This window comes from Somniosus microcephalus, unplaced genomic scaffold, assembly GCF_052327205.1.
Source record: "Somniosus microcephalus isolate GS21.2 unplaced genomic scaffold, FLI_Smic_1.0 scaffold74, whole genome shotgun sequence".
Classification (NCBI taxonomy): Eukaryota; Metazoa; Chordata; class Chondrichthyes; order Squaliformes; family Somniosidae; genus Somniosus; species Somniosus microcephalus.
This window is the reverse complement of record NW_028225261.1, coordinates 375,603-389,048: the sequence shown is the minus strand read 5'-3', so window position 1 is coordinate 389,048 and position 13,446 is coordinate 375,603. Positions and strand designations below refer to the sequence as shown.

The 13,446-nt window shown below is 52.2% G+C and overlaps 2 protein-coding genes across 2 annotated transcripts in view; one reads left to right on the top strand and one right to left on the bottom strand.

Moving 5' to 3' along the window:
- The window catches only part of LOC147083135 (uncharacterized), a 127,609-nt gene extending 125,276 nt beyond the window's left edge, over positions 1 to 2,333 (bottom strand). The window contains exon 1 of the mRNA XM_085980241.1: positions 2,280 to 2,333. The gene's annotated coding sequence lies outside the window, so the exon portion shown is untranslated. The remainder of the gene's footprint in view (positions 1 to 2,279) is intronic.
- The window catches only part of LOC147083134 (uncharacterized), a 274,211-nt gene that overhangs the window by 247,534 nt on the left and 13,231 nt on the right, over positions 1 to 13,446 (top strand). The gene's annotated exons all lie outside the window — the stretch shown is intronic.

Here is a 13,446-nt window from a genome sequence, read left to right as displayed (position 1 = left end):
CCACCCGAGACTGCTCTGCAAAAACAGGTGCACTAATATTGGCTACCGAGGTTATACCCCGTTGGGGAGTGCCTCTGCAAATTGACTCAGACAACGGCACTCATTTCACCAGCAAAATAATGAAATAAATCTGTAAGCTGCTACATGTGACACAAAAATATCACAAACCATATCACCCCCAGAGCTCGGGGAGGGTAGAAGGAATAAATAGGACACTGAAAAACGCGCTGACAAAAGCCATCCAAGAAACAGGGAAGGGATGGTCGGAATTATTACCCAGCATACTAATGAGGCTGTGAGCCACCCCAGGACGAACGACCGGACCCCCCATCAACTAATGACAGGACGAGCTATGAGACTACCAGAGGATTTGGCTGGAGGGGTGGGAGAACCAGGACCAGTGCAAGATAGATTAAGGCGATACTTAGTACAACTAAATCAGGAGGTACAAGCACTAAAGAAAGAAGTAAGGAACCAACAACAGATTAAAGATCTAGAAAGGCAGAATGCTGGACTTAAACCAGACGAGTTGCCCAGAATAGGTCAACAAGTAATGACGCAAGTTATCGGAAGAAAGGGAATGGGGCCCGTTGGATGGGGCCATGTACTGTATTAATGACAAGTGATACGTGTGTTTGTCTACAGGAACCGATGGGTATGTGATGGAAGCAATGGACCCAGGTGAAACCATTTAACACTAAAGACCCCCATTCTACCCTCTCCTCTAGGGGAAAGAGCTCGGAAGACGACCAGACCTCTGTTTAAATTACAGATAAACATGGATCCAGTCGACCCTTTATATCAGAGGGTCCGTCTCGGGGAGAAGAAGCTCTCCCGGTTTACCCTTACACCCGAGAACTCATTTTTAATGTGGAAGCAAGTCATCCTCGGTTCCGAGGGACTGCCTAAGAAGAAAGAAGAAGATATAATTGGAGTAAGACTTCTTTACTCCTGTACTCAAATCCTCTTGTAATGAAGGCCAGCATACCATTTGCCTTCTTAACTGCCTTTCACGACCACCGGACGTCCCAAAGCGCTTTACAGCCAATGAAGTACTTTTGAAGTGTAGTCACTGTTGTAATGTGGTAAACGCAGCGGCCAATTTGCGCACAGCAAGCTCCCACAAACAGCAATGTGATAATGACCAGATAATCTGTTTTTTCGTCATGTTGATTGAGGGATAAATATTGGGCTCAAAACACCGGGGATAACTTCTTGGAAATAGCACCACGGGATCTTTTACATCCACCTGAAGGGGCAGACGGGGGCCTCGGTTTAACGTCTCATCCGTAGGACGGCACCTCCGACACTGCAGCGCTCCTTCATTACTGCCCCTCCGACAATACGGCACCCCCACAGCATTGCTTCCCCCGACAGTGCGGCGCTCCCTCAGTACTGCCCCTCCGACAGTGCGGCGCTCCATCAGCTCGCTTTATGTGCTCAAGTCCCTGGAGTGGGATTTGAACCCACAGCCTTCTGACTCTGCTATCCACTGAGCCACAGCTGACTCCAGTCTTTTACACAATTTCATCATAACTTCCTTGCTTTTGCACTCTACGCCTCTCCTGAAGCAGGGGAGTTATGATGAATTGTTAAAGTTTTTTTTGCAGAGTGACCAAGGTTGTCTGTAGTAAACAATTGTGAATTTGAAAGCAGCTTGTATTCTGAAGCTTGTGCCCCTTTGCCAGGCCCGCTGCCTGCGGCCCCTCTCCCAGATTCCAGCCCCAGCTCTGTGCTGACTGAGCTGCTCTCACCTGGGGACAGCGCGTCACAATCGGCCCCAGCGCACCTGAGCTGGAGAGGAGGCCCCGCCCACTTGCCGCGCCGCTAATGGTTGGAGGACCAGGCCGCCCAGTTCAGTTCTCCCAGCTCAGCCCTCGTCCTATTGGTCAGAGGTCCCGTCAGTCACAGGCCGGTGCCGGGCCTCCATCCCTGAATGGCCTCTTCCTCTGATGACGTTACAATCGGGCACCAGCCTCAGCGCCGGGGAGGAAGGTCCCGCCCCCTTGCCGCGCCGCCATTGGTTGAAGGACCAGGCCGCCCAGTTCAGTCCTCCCAGCTCAGCCCTCTTCCTATTGGTCAGCGCTCCCGTCAGTCAGAATCACATTGCTCCGGCTCACTCCGCCACCCCGCGCGGGGCAATCCGCTCCGTTCGGCGTCCGCGGAGGTCCCGCCCGCCCGACTATCAGGTTTGGTTTTTCTCGTATTTTACTTTATAATCTCGCTCTCCGCTCCCCTCTCACCTCGATTTAAATCGATTCCCCAACACTTGACTTTACCCCGGCCGCTGATTCTGCCTCTTCCCCGGGCCCGGCCTTCCAACTGCTCCCTGGAGGCCCCGCGCAGGCGCACTGGCAGCCTCGTGTTGCGCCTGCCCGCGCTGTGATTGGTGCAGAGGAAGGCAAGTGGGCGTGTCCGGGCCCGGCCCACGTGGGGGAGTCAAAGGCTGGCTGGAGCGCATGCGCAGCCCGCTTCGCACCGTTGGGAAGATTTTCAAATATTTTTTTTTGCGAAACAAATTGAAAACACTCATTAATTCCCCCAACCTCCTCCCCTCTAAAGTGCGATTATTATTATTTTTTGTTGTTTCCTCATTTGTGTGGGGTGTCTTTTTTTTACCTCGAGGTGACGTGCGCCGATCCAACCGACCCCTGGGCGTTGCGTGCTGGCGTCAGCGCGTAATCGGAGGGGGTGATTGACGCGAGGCGCCCGCCAATCAGGAGCGCAGAAAACGCTGGGAGGACCGGGCGGGCTGACGGTCCTCCAACCAATGGCGGCGCGGGAGGGAGGGAGGGGGGCTGCTGGCCGCTTTCCTGCTTTCATTGTCTACAGGAGCTGTTAAAGGGAAGGGGAGGAGGGGGTGGAAAAAACCCAGCTTGTGAGTGTTTATTCCTTTGCATTACCTTTATTGCAAGGCTATTCATCAACAGCATTTATTTAAAAACTAGCTGGGGAGCCCCGCGTTGCGAGGGCAATTTTGGGGCGCTTGGTCTCCCCTGCCCCTGTGTGTCCCCCCTCTCCCTGTCATGTCCTCTCCTTGTCCTATCCCTCCCTCCCCTCCCCTCTCTCTCTCCCCTCCCCTCTCTCCCTCCCTCCCCTCCCCTCTCTCTCTCCCTCCCTCCCCTCTCCCCCTCCCCTCCTCTCCCTCCCCCCTCCCTCCTCTCCCTCCCGTCTCCCTCCCCTCCCCTCCTCTCCCTCCCCTGTCTCCCTCCCTCCCCTCCCCCACCCCACACCTACCCTCGCCTCCCCCGCTCCCCCACTCCCCTCTGTCCCTCTCTACGGCCCCTCCCCCTGCCTAGTGCCTGAGGTCCGGAGCTGAGGTCCGCCGCGTATCGCGCGGCTGATGGACGGCGGCTGTGGGCGGCGCATGCGCGGTCAGTGCGGGCGGCGCATGCGCAGTCAGTGCGGGCGGCGCGAGCCCCCCGCGATTTCCCGAGGCTCGCCCCCCCCCCGCGATTTCCCGAGGCTCTACCCCCCCGCCCCCCCCCGCCGCGATTTCCCGAGGCTCTCCCACCCCCCCCGCGATTTCCCGAGGCCCGCCCCCCCGCGATTTCCCGAGGCTCTCCCCCCCCACCCCCCCCCGCGATTTCCGAGGCTCTCTCCCCCCCCCCCCCCATTAAATTGTTATTTAATTCCCTAACACATCATTAAAATATTTACCTTAGTTTCCTCCGGGTGCTCCGGTTTCCTCCACAGTCCAAAGATGTGCAGGTTAGGTTGATTGGCTATGATAAATTGACCCTTAGTGTTAGGGGGATTAAATACGTGGGGTTACGGGGATAGGGTGGGATATGTGTTGGTGCAGGGGTTACGGGGATCGGGTGGGATATGTGTCGGTGCAGGCTCGATGGGCCGAAATGGCCTCTATCTGCACTGTGGGGTTTCTGTGATTCTGTGAACACACAGAAAGTGTGGGGGAAAAAATTGTGAAAAATTAAGATGGCGGCCACTCACCTCGGTTCCGATTGGTCGACCGGTCAGGTCACCGAAGCGTAGGATTGGTCAATCGTCGAGTCACTCGACACTCAACTGTAGGAAGGAACCCGACGTCACACGGCCGCTAATGAGATGCTAATGAGCGGAACGCTGAGCGTTTTTGGGATACCGCGGGCGGGATTTTTGTCCGGCCGAAACGTAAATACGCCTATGACCGGTCCGGAATCGCAAGCTTTCTTTTGAGGCGACGCGCGCGTCGGTACGCTCTGTAACTTTCAAACGTATAGAACACGGACAGACATCAGGACAGACAGACAGACAGACATCGGGACAGACAGAAGAGCCGCTTTATATATATAGATTAGCTGGGGAGCCCCGCGTTGCGAGGGCAATTTTGGGGCGCTTGGTCTCCCTGCCCCTGTGTGTCCCCCCTCTCCCTGTCATGTCCTCTCCCTGTCCTATCCCTCCCTCCCCTCCCCTCTCTCCCTCCCCTCCTCTCCCTCCCCTCCTCTCCCTCCCTCCCCTCCCCTGTCTCCCTCCCTCCCTCCCCTCCCCCACCCCCCTCTGTCCCTCCCCAGTGTAATCACTGTCTCCTCCCCCGTGAAATCACTGTCTCCCCCCGTGTAATCACTGTCTCCCCCCACCCCCCCCCACGACCCCTGTGTCCCCCCTCTCCCTGTCATGTCCTCTCCCTGTCCTATCCCTCCCTCCCCTCCCCTCTCTCCCTCCCCTCCTCTCCCTCCCCTTCTCTCCCTCCCTCCCCTCCCCTGTCTCCCTCCCTCCCTCCCCTCCCGCACCCCCCTCTGTCCCTCCCAGTGTAATCACTGTCTCCCCCCCGTGAAATCACTGTCTCCCCCCGTGTAATCACTGTCTCCCCCCCACCGTGTAATCACTGTCTCCCCCACCCCCCCCACGACCCCTGTGTGTCCCCTCTCCCTGTCATGTCCTCTCCCTGTCCTATCCCTCCCTCCCCTCCCCTCTCTCCTTCCCCTCCTCTCCCTCCCCTCCTCTCCCCTCCCCCACCCCCCTCTGTCCCTCCCAGTGTAATCACTGTCTCCCACCCCCCCGTGTAATCACTGTCTCCCCCCCCGTGTAATCGCTGTCTCCCCCCCCCCGACCCGTGAAATCACTGTCTCCCCCTGTGTAATCACTGTCACCGCCCCCCCCCCCCCACGACCCCGTCTCCATCAAGGACACCGATCTAATGCTGAGCGGCGCCGGCGCCGGGAGCGGGCTCTCGCGGGCGGCGCATGCGCGGCCAGTGCGGGCGGCGCGAGGCGGCCTGGCGGCCGTTAGCGAGCGGGAAACTTCGGGCGGCCCGCCCGCGCTACGGCCCCGACACCGTGAAACCTGAGAGTGGGAAGTAGAGAGAGACAGGGAAGAGGAGAAGGAGAGAGGGAAGAGGAGAACGAGAGAGAGGGAAGAAAGAGAGAGAGAGAAATTTTTTGAGCTTCAGGCCCCGAGTCCCCCCTGCGCGAGGGTGAGGAGGAGTGGGGGGGGGGGTTGCTAAACACAATATAAAACTCAAATAAATAGTTAATTAATTCCCTAACACATCATTAAAATATTTACCTTAGTTCCCTAACACACAGAAAGTGTGGGGGAAAAAACTGTGAAAAATCAAGATGGCGGCCACTCACCTCGGTTCAGAAGGATAAGGCCCGCACCACACACGCACCAATTGGTCGACCGGTCAGGTCACCGAAGCGTAGGATTGGTCAATCGTCGAGTCACTCGACACTCAACTGTAGGAAGGAACCCGCCGTCCGATTGGTGACCTCGACGTCACACGGTCGCTAATGAGATGCTAATGAGCGGAACGCTGAACGTTTTTGGGATACCGCGGGCGGGATTTTTGTCCGGCCGAAACGTAAATACGCCTATGACCGGTCCGGAATCGCAAGCTTTCTTTTGAGGCGACGCGCGTGTCGGTACGCTCTGTAACTTTCAAACGTATAGAGAATGGACGGACAGACAGACATCGGGACAGACATCAGGACAGACAGACAGAAGAGCCGCTTTATATATATAGACTAGCTGGGGAGCCCCGCGTTGCGAGGGCAATTTTGGGGCGCTTGGTCTCCCCCTGCCCCTGTGTGTCCCCCCTCTCCCTGTCATGTCCTATCCCTCCCTCCCCTCCCCTCCCCTGTCTCCCTCCCTCCCTCCCCTCGCCCACCCCCACCCCGCTCCCCCACTCCCCTATGTCCCTCTCGCCGGCCCCTCCCCCTGCCTAGCGCCTGAGGTCCGGAGCTGAGGTCCCCCGCGTATGGCGCGGCTGATGGACGGCCGCTGTGGGCGGGCGGGCGGCGCATGCGCGGTCAGTGGGCAATTTTGGGGCGCTTGGTCTCCCTGCCCCTGTGTGTCCCCCCTCTCCCTGTCATGTCCTCTCCCTGTCCTACCCCTCCCCTCCTCTCCCTCCCTCCCTCGCCCACCCCCTCCCCCTCCCCCGCTCCCCTCTGTCCCTCTCTCCGGCCCCTCCCCCTGCCTAGCGCCTGAGGTCTGGAGCTGAGGTCCCCCGCGTATCGCGCGGCTGATGGACGGCCGCTGTGGGCGGGCGGGCGGCGCATGTGCGGGCGGCGCATGTGCGGGCGGCACGAGCGCCCCGCGATTTCCCGAGGCTCGCCCCCCGCGATTTCCCGAGGCTCTTCCCCCCCCCCGCGATTTCCAAGGCTCTTCCCCCCCCCTGCGATTTCCTGATGCTCTCCCCCCCGCCCCCCCCGCGATTTCCCGAGGCTCTCCCCCCCCCCGCGATTCCCGAGGCTCTCCCCCCCCCCCTCTATTAAATTGTTATTTAATTCCCTAACACATCATTAAAATATTTACCTTAGTTCCCTAACACACAGAAAGTGTGGGGGAAAAAATTGTGAAAAATCAAGATGGCGGCCACTCACCTCGGTTCAGAAGGATAAGGCCCGCCCCACACACGCACCGATTGGTCGACCGGTCAGGTCACCGAAGCATAGGATTGGTCAATCGTCGAGTCACTCGACACTCAACTGTAGGAAGGAACCCGCCGTCCGATTGATGGACCTCAACCACACGGTCACTAATGAGATGCTAATGAGCGGAACGCTGAACGTTTTTGGGATACCGCGGGCGGGATTTTTGTCCGGCCGAAACGTAAATACGCCTATGACCGGTCCGGAATCGCAAGCTTTCTTTTGAGGCGACGCGCGTGTCGGTACGCTCTGTAACTTTCAAACGTATAGAGAACGGACAGACAGACATCAGGACAGACATCGGGACAGACAGAAGAGCCGCTTTATATATATAGATAAGTGAACCTTTTCTCTTTTCGACTTTGATCCAGAACAAAGAGCCCTGGTGCTGTGAACATTCTGGTGGGCAACCACTTTTAAAGGGACAAAGACCAGCATTCTTCCTCCTCTCTCTCTTGTGAGTATTTGTGGTGGGTGAGAGGGGGGGTGGTGGTGAGTCAAACGGGACTGCGGCCCCTTTTCAACAAAAACCAATTGGTTGGCCATTTAAAGGGGAATGGGTGCCCCCCAGGTATTTAAAGGGGCAGTGCCTCTCTCTATCATGTAAGAGCAGGGAGGTTCTGCTTGAACTGTACAAAAACACCAGTTAGGCCACTGGCTAGAGTGCTGCGTGCAGTTCTGGTTATCCCCATTGCAGGAAAGATGTGACTGTGCACCAGACGGGCGATTTACGAGGATGTTGCCAGGACTACAGAATTTCAGCTACAAGGAAAGATTAAATACATAGAAGTTAGGAGCAGGAGTAGGCCATTCGGCCCCTCGAGCCTGCTCCACCATTCAATGAGATCATGGCTGATCATCCAAATTCAGTACCCGGTCCCTGCTTTCTCCCCATATCCATTGATCCCTTTAGCATTAAGAAATATATCTAACTCCTTCTTGAATATATTTAATGAATTGGCCTCTACTGTAGTAGAGAATTCCACAGGTTCACCAATCTCTTGGGGGAAGAAATTCCTCCTCATCTCTGTCCTAAATGGCTTACCCCTTATCCTTAGACTGTGACCCCTGGTTCTGGACTCCCCCGCCATCGGGAACATCCTTCCTGCATCTAGTCTGTCTAGTCCTGTTAGAATTTTATAAGTTTCAATGAGAGCCCCTCTCATTCTTCTAAACTCCAGCGAGTATAAGCCCAATCGACCTAATCTCTCCTCATACGTCAGTGCCTCTCTCTTTCTCTGTATCATGTAAGAGCAGGGAGGTTATGCTTGAATGTTTGGACCAAGGCTGTAATGAGGTCAGGAGCTGAGTGGCCCTGGCGGAACCCAAACTGGGCGTCAGTTAGCAGGTTATTGCTGAGTAAGTGCCGCTTGATAACACTGTCGACGACACCTTCCATCACTTTGCTGATGATTGAGAGTAGACTGATGGGACGGTAATTGGCCGGGTCGGATTTGTCCTGCTTTTTGTAGACAGGACATACTTGGGCAATTTTCCACATTGCCGGGTAGATGCCAGTGATGTTGCCAGGACTAGAGAATTTCAGCTGCAAGGAAAGATTGAAACATAGAAGATAATCTACATCCTAGGGTACTTAAGGAAGTGGCCCTAGAAATAGTAGATGCATTGCTGGTCATCTTCCAAAATTTGATAGACTCTGGAACAGTACCCATGGATTGGCGGGTAGCTAGTGTTACCCCACTGTTCAAAAAAGGTGGTAGAGAGAAAACGGGAAATTATATACCGGTAAGCCTGACATCGGTAGTGGGGAAAATGCTAGATGTAATAGCAGAGCACTTGGAAAACAGTGACCGGATCGGACAAAGTCAACATGGATTTACAAAAGGTAAATCATGCTTGACTAATCTACTGCAATTTTTTGAGGATGTAACTGGTAAAATAGATAAAGGAGAACTAGTGGATGTGGTTTATTTGGACTTTCAAAAGGCTTTCGATAAGGTCCCGCATAAGAGATAGAAACATAGAAGATCGGAGCAGGAGTAGGCCATTCGGCCCCTTGAGCCTGCTCTGCCATTCAATGCGATCAGTGCTGATCATCCAAGTTCAGTACCCTGTCCCTGCCTTCTCATTTCTGTCCTAAAAGGCCTACCCCTTATCCTTAGACTGTGACCCCTGGTTCTGGACTCCTCGACCACTGGGAACAACCTCCCTGCATCTAGTCTGTCCAGTCCTGCCAGAATTTTATAAGTTTCAATGAGATCCACTCTCATTCTTCTAAACTCCAGCGAGTACAAGCCCAATCAACCCAATCTCTCCTCATACGTCATTCCTGCCATCCTAGGTATCAGCCTGGTGAATCTTTGCTGAACTCCTTCCATGGCAAGAATATCCTTCCTCAGATAAGGCGACCAAAATTGCACACAATACTCAAGATGTGGTCTCACCAAGGCCTGTACAACTGCAGCAAGACATCCTTGTTCCTGTACTCAAACCCTCTCGCTACGAAGGCCAACATACCATTTGCCTTCTTAACCGCCTGCTGCACCTGCATGCTCACCTTCAGCGACTGGTGCACAAGGACACCCAGGTCTCGTTGCACTTCCCCTTCTCCCAATCTATTGCCATTTAGATAATAATCTGCCTTCCTGTTTTTGCCACCAAAGTGGACAACCTCACATTTATCCACATTATATTGCATCTGCCATGCTTCTGCCCAATCATCCAACCTGTCCAAATCATCCTGGAGTTTCTCGACATCCTCCTCACAGCACACACGCCCACCCAGCTTCATGTCGTCTGCAAATTTGGAGATATTACATCTAGTTCCCTTGTCTAGATCATTAATATATATTGTGAATAGCTGGGGTCCAAGGGCCGATCCCTGCGGTACCCCACTAGTCACTGCCTGCCACTCGGAAAAGGACCCGTTTATTCCAACTCTTTGCTTTCTGTCTGCCAACCAGTTCTCTATCCAAGTCAATACCATGCCCCTAATCCCATGTGCCTTAACTTTACACGCTAATCTCTTGTGCGGGACCTTATCGAGGGCCTTCTGAAAGTCCAGATACACTGCATCCACTGGTTCTCCCTTATCTATTTTACCAGTTGCATCCTGAAAAAATTCCAGTAGATTAGTCAAGCACGATTTACCTTTTGTGAATCTATGTTGACTTTGTCCGATCCTGTCACTGGTTTCCAAGTGCTCTGCTATTACATCTTTTATAATGGACTCTGGCATTTTCCCCACTACCGATGTCAGGCTTACCGGTCTATAATTCCCCGTTTTCTCTCTACCACCTTTTTTGAATAGTGGGGTAACATTAGCTACCCTCCAATCCATGGGTACTGTTCCAGATTCCATCGAATGTTGGAACATGATCAGCAATGCATCTACTATTTCTAGGGCCACTTCCTTAAGTACCCTAGGATGTAGATTATCAGGCCCTGGGGATTAATCGGCCTTCAATCCCATCAATTTCCCTAACACCATTTCCCTACAAATACTGATTTCTTTCAGTTCCTCCCTTTCATCAGACCCTATGTTCACCAGCATCTCTGGGAGGTTATTTGTGTCCTCCTTTGTGAAGACAGAACCAAAATATGTATTTAGTTGGTCTGCCATTTCTTTGTTCCCCATTATAAATTCCCCTGATTCTGACTGCAAGGGACCTATGCTTGACTTCACCAATCTTTTTCTCTTCACATATCTATAAAAGCTTTTACAGTCAGTTTTTATGTTCCCTGAAAGCTTACTCTTGTATTCTATTTTCCCTTTCTTAATTAATCGCTTTGTCCTCCTTTGTTGAATCCTAAACTGCTCCCAATCCATTGGATTACTGCTTTTTCTGGCCAATTTATATGTCCTCTCCTTGGATCTTATGCTATCCATAATTACCCTCGTTAGCCACGGTTGAGTCACCTTTTTTGTTTTATTTTTATGCCAAACTTGGATGAACAAATTCTGTAGTTCATCCATGCGGTCTTTGAATGTTTGCCATTGCCTATCCACCGTCAACCCTTTGAGTGACATTGCCCAATCAATCTTATCCAACTCGCTCCTCAGACCATCGTAGTTTCCTTTATTTAAATTTAGGACCCTAATCTCTGAGTCAACAACTTCATTCTCCATCTTAATGAAGAATTTGATCATATTATGATCACTCCGACCCAAGGGGCCTTGTACGACAAGATTGCGAATTAATCCTTTCTCGTTACATAATACCCAGTCTAAGATGGCCTGATCTCTGGTTGGTTCCTCGACATATTGGTCCAGGAAACCATCCCGTAAACACTCCAGGAATTACTCCTCCACAATATTGTTACTAATTTGGTTAGCCCAAATTAATGTATAATTTTGTATGCTTCAATGAGATCCCCTCTCATTCTTCTGAATCAAGAGAATACAGGTCTAGTTTACTCAATCTATTCTCATACGACAGTCCCGCTATCCCAGGAATCAATCTCGTGAACCTTTGTTGCACTCCCTCTATGACAAGTATATCCTTCCTTAGGTAAGGAGACCAAAATTGTACACAGTACTCCAGGTGTGGTCTCACCAAGGCCCTATATAATTGGAGGCAGCGTTGGTAGTAACTCTCCAGTGCTTTGAGGTGCACTGGAGAGGTACCACCAACGCTGCCTCCGCAAGATCCTGCAAATTCATTGGCAGGATAGACGCACCAATGTTCCCAGCATCGAAGCTTTCACCACGCTCGGTCAGCTCCGATGGACGGGTCACGTTGTCCGCATGCCCGATACGAGACTCCCAAAACAAGCGCTCTACTTGGAGCTCAGGATAGGCAAGAGAGCCCCAGGTGGACAGAGGAAATGCTTCAAGGACACCCTCAAAGCCTCCTTGAAAAGGTGCAATATCCCCACTGACACCTGGGAATCCCTGGCCCAAGACTGCACAAAGTGGAGAAGAAGCATCCGAGAAGGCGCCGAACACCTCGAGTCTCTTTGCCGGGAGCAAGCGGAAGCCAAGCGCAAGGAGCACACGTCAACCCAAGCACCCCACCCACCCGCCCCTTCAACTACCGTCTGCCCCACCTGTGTGAACTCATCAGTCACCTGAGAACTCATTTTTAATGTGTAAGCAAGTTATCCTCGGTTCCGAGGGCCTGCCTAAGAAGAAGATATAATTGGAGTAAGACTTCTTTACTCCTGTACTCAAATCCTCTTGTAATGAAGGCCAGCATACCATTTGCCTTCTTAACTGCCTTTCACGACCACCGGACGTCCCAAAGTGCTTTACAGCCAATGAAGTACTTTTGAAGTGTAGTCACTGTTGTAATGTGGGAAACGCAGCAGCCAATTTGCGCACAGCAAGCTCCCACAAACAGCAATGTGAAAATGGCCAGATAATCTGTTTTTTCATCATTTTGATTGAGGGATAAATATTGGGATCAAAATTCCGGGGATAACTTCTTCGAAATAGCACCACGGGATCTTTTACGTCCACCTGAGGGGGCAGACGGGGGCCTCGGTTTAACGTCTCATCCGTAAGACGGCACCTCTGACACTGCAGCGCTTCTTCATTACTGCCCCTCCGACAATGCGGTGCTCCCGCAGTATTGCCCCTCCCCTGGAGCTGATGGCGTATATCCTAGGGTCTTGAGGGAAGTGGCGGTAGGGATTGTGGATGCATTGGTAATTTTCCAAAACTCCCTGGACTCAGCAAAGGTCCCGGCAGATTGGAAAACTGCTAATGTAAAACCTTATTTAAAAAGGGTAGTCGGCAGAAGGCTGGAAACTATAGACCTGTTAGCCTAACATCTGTGGTTGGTAAAATGTTGGAGTCCATTATTAAGGAGACAGTAACGGGACAGTTGGATAAACATCATTTAATAGGACAAAGTCAACATGGTTTTACGAAGGGAAAGTCATGTTTGACAAATTTGCTTGAGTTCTTTGAGGACGTAACATACAGGGTGGGTATATGGGAACCAGTGGATGTAGTGTATTTAGACTTCCAAAAGGCATTTGACAAGGTGCCACACAAAAGATTATTGCTCAAGATAAAAAATCATGGGATTGGGGGTAATATTCTGGCATGGGTGGAGGATTGGCTATCTAACAGAAAGCAGAGAATTGGGATAAATGGTTCATTCTCAGACTGGCAATCAGTAACTAGTGGTGTTCCGCAGGGGTCAGTGCTGGGACCCCAACTCTTTACAATCTATATTAACGATTTGGAGGAGGGGACTGAGTGTAACATATCCAAGTTTGCAGATGATACAAAGATGGGAGGGAAAGCAGTGAGTGAGGAGGACATAAACCTGCAAAGGGACATAGACAGGCTAAGTAAGTGGGCAGAGATTTGGCAGATGGAATATAATACTGGAAAGTGTGAGGTTATGCACTTTGGCAGGAAAAATCATAGAGCAAGTTATTATCTTAATGGCAAGAAACTGGAAAGTACTGCAGTACAAAGGGATCTGGGGGTCCTGGTGCACGAAACACAAAAAGTGAGTATGCAGGTGATCAAGAAGGCCAATGGAATCTTGGCTTTTATTGCTAGGGGGATGGAATATAAAAACAGGGAGGTATTGCTGCAGTTGTACAAGGTATTGGTGAGACCACACCTGGAATACTGCATACAGTTTTGGTA